The sequence below is a fragment of the Myotis brandtii genome, unplaced genomic scaffold, assembly GCF_000412655.1.
Source record: "Myotis brandtii unplaced genomic scaffold, ASM41265v1 scaffold1094, whole genome shotgun sequence".
Lineage (NCBI taxonomy): Eukaryota > Metazoa > Chordata > Mammalia > Chiroptera > Vespertilionidae > Myotis > Myotis brandtii.
The window spans coordinates 33686-37018 of record NW_005353728.1 but is presented as its reverse complement, the minus strand read 5'-3'; the positions used below and the strand labels follow the sequence as shown (position 1 = coordinate 37018).

The following is a 3333-nucleotide window of genomic DNA, read 5'->3' as shown; positions in this document are numbered from 1 at the left end:
GGGGCCTGAGCGCCCTGGGGGTGGAGGTGGAGGCGCCCTGACGGCTGGGGGGGCTGTGCTGGGACGGAACCGGGTTCGGGAATGGCACCCGCGTTCCGGGAGCAATGGACGCGGGAGGAGGCGCCTCAAGGGGCAGAGACGTCGCCGGCTGAGGAGACGGGCCCCGCGGGACAGGATCCGGGTCTCTCTGGCCAGGAAAGTTGGGTGTTCGGGTGAGAGGATTTGGGGCTCCTGTGCAGAGGTTTGGGGTCTCAGGGACAGGCTCCAGGGTTCCGGGTCTCGGAGTTGGGGATGTGGTCTTTCTGGGGTGCCGTGGTCAGGGAGCCCGGGCTCGGGGTGTGCTGGGGTCTGAGCTTTGGGGGATTGAGCGTTCCTCTGGGCGCAGAGACCGGGGGTCCTCCGGGTTAGCGGACTTGGGGTCCCTGGAGGCTGACAGTCCTGGGAGCCTCTCGGGAGGACACCCGGGGTCTTAGAGTGGGGGTGAAGGCCGGCGGCAAAGGGGTTCACACGCGAGGCCCCCGTTTTCCTGTCCGTCTCCGGCCGCGCTGCCCACCTGGCCGAGGTCCCCTCAAACCCGCGCTTCCGCCCCGCGCGCTCCGGTGTGAGGCGGGGCGAGGGGGGAGCTTCCAGCCTCCAGAGCGTCAGCGGGAGCCGCCAATCAGTGCTGCGGTCACGGGGCCCTGCCCGCCAATGGGCGGTCAGAAACGCGGAAAGGGCGGGGCGCAGGGTGGAGCCTTCCTGCCAGTCAAGGGCAGAATCCTGTGGAAAGAGCCCGCCCCCCGCCCCCAACCCCCCGTGGTGATTGGCTGCCCAGGTTCCTGCGAGTGTCTGTCAAGAAGCCTTCAGCCCGGGCGCGGCTAGGCGGTGTCCAGGGCTTGGATTCCTGTGACGTCGCGGAGGGACCCCGGGGGCCGGGAGCCCCCAGCCCCCGCAGGTGTTGGGGTGACGCGGCCTTCCTGCAGCCTGACCGAGTGTCTGTTTCACCCGATGGTATTCAGGGTCCCGGACTGTCTTCCGGGCGCGTGTGTGTTCGCTTCCTTAGCGAGAGGACCAGGCGGTAGGCGGGGAGTTGCGTTCTGGGAAACAGGGATTCCCACTAGACCAGCGGTTCTCAACCTGTGGGTCGCGACCCCTTTGGGGGGTCGAACGTTCCTTTCACAGGGGTCGCCTAAGACCATCGGAAAACACATATATAATTACATATTGTTCTTGTGATTAATCACTATGCTTTAATTATGTTCCTGCATATCAGATATTTACATTAGGATCCATAACAGTAGCGACATTACAGTTATGAAGTTGCAACAAAAATAATTTTATGGTTGGGTCACAACATGAGGAACTGTATTAAAGGGTCGCGGCATTAGGAAGGTTGAGAACCACTGCCTTAAAGGAAGCTGTCAGCCGGGCGCGGTGGCGCGCGCCTGTGGTCCCAGCTACTCGGGAGGCTGAGGCTGGAGGATCGCTTGAGCCCAGGAGCTCTGGGCTGGAGTGCGCTATGCCGATCGGGTGTCCGCACTCACTTCGGCATCAGTATGGTGACCTCCCGGGAGCGGGGGGCCACCAGGTTGCCTAAGGAGGGGTGAACCGGCCCAGGTCCGAGACGGAGTAGGTCAAAGCTCCCTTGCTGATCAGCAGTGCGATCGCGCCTGTGAATAGCCACTGCACTCCAGCCTGGGCAACATAGCGAGACCCCGTCCCCCCCGCAAAAGGAAGATGTCAGCCAATTCCTTTGCAAAAACGATCCTCTGCTGCCCTCTTGTGGCCATTCAAAGAATACCACCTTGTGCTTCTGTCCGTGGTGCTGAAATGTTAGCTAATGTCCTGTGAATTTGATGAAAAATTCTACCCAAAAAACCACAAACAAACAAACAAACAAACAAACAACAAAAATAATTCACAGAAAACCCTACAAAATCATCGAGGCTGTCCAGGGTGCAATTATTCCTTCCCTGGATGGACTGAAGTCACGGGTCTGGCTTTTGCACTCCTTCCCGTCCCAGCCCTGCAAAGGGAGGCCTTGGCTGCTGCACTGACTGGGGAAGCTGTGCGTTCACTAATTCAGTCCGTAACCTAGAGGCTGCCATGATTGGAGTAGTCAGTCCTGGGGCGGCCGCCGTTACCAAGGCAGTCAGTACCGGACAGGTCTCCTTTCCTGAGGCAGCCAGTAACCCGGCGGCCGCTATGATTGAGGCAGCCAGTCCCTTGGATGACACCATTATGGAGGCAGCCAGTCCGTACAGCGAGGTGCAGGGGTATCGGGAGAACGTGTTATTCCCACTAGACTCAGCGGCCTCTGTAGGGCATTACTGAGGCAGTCCTTCCCCTGGAGGCTGCCATTATTGATGCAATCAGTACCAGGGAGGCTGCCATTATTGATGGCACCTCCAGATGCAGGGTCATCATGGGAACGTGTTAGTAGCGAGAAAAAAAATTCAACGTAAACTTTTGTGTTGAAACCCAGTGTATTTTAAAAAAATATATTTTTATTGATTTCAGAGATGAAGGGAGAGGAAGAGAGATGGAAACGTCAATGATGAGAGAGAACCATGCATCAGCTGCCTCCTGTATCCCCCCCCTCCCCACTGGGGATCGAGTCCGCAACCCGGGCGTATGCCGTGACTGGGAATCGAACCAGGGACCCTTCAATTTGCAGGTTGACACTCTCCCCACTGAGGCACACAGGCCAGGGCCACAGTGGGTTTTTTAGAAATATACATTTCTACTATTTCAGAAAGGAAGAGAGAAAGATCAATGGTGAGTGATCATCCTAGATTGGCTGCCTTCTGCCAGAAGAAAGAGTGACATGTGTTCTCATCTGCCAGCTAAGTGGAAGGAATAGGCCTGGCCAGCATTGTTTGCTGGTTAGACCTTTGGATGCCCAGGGAAGTGTCGCTGGTGGGATCCCTGGTCCAGAGCACATACCTGGGATGCAGGTTTCATGGCCAGCCCCGGTCTGGGCTCCTGTGGGAGCCAAAGATCCATGTGTCTCTTGCATATTCATGTTTACTTTTTTGTTTCTTGTCTCTCTCCTCCCGGCCTCCCTCCCTCCCTCCCTCCCTCTCTCTGTAAAAAACATATGCTCTGGTAAGAATTAACGAAAACATACACAAGAAAAAAGTACAAAGAAGGAAAAGATTTGGAGGGTCCTGAACATGCTCCCCTCTACTGCCTTGTGTCACTGCTCCCAGAGTCACCCACACTGAGAAGATGCGAGCAGACTCCCCCGTTGTCCAAGACCGAGGGACACACAGACTGAGGGACACAGAGACCGAGGGACAGACAGACCGAGGGACACAGAAACCGAGGGACACACAGACTGAAGGACACACA

At 57.1% G+C, this 3333-nt stretch overlaps 1 long non-coding RNA gene across 3 annotated transcripts in view; it reads left to right on the top strand.

Annotated features, from left to right (window-relative positions):
- The first annotated feature begins 1389 nt into the window (after positions 1 to 1389).
- The window catches only part of LOC106726880, a 21758-nt gene continuing 19814 nt past the window's right edge, over positions 1390 to 3333 (top strand). For all 3 annotated transcript variants that reach the window (XR_001363005.1, XR_001363006.1, XR_001363008.1), the window contains exon 1: positions 1390 to 1696. This is a non-coding gene — a long non-coding RNA (uncharacterized LOC106726880). The remainder of the gene's footprint in view (positions 1697 to 3333) is intronic.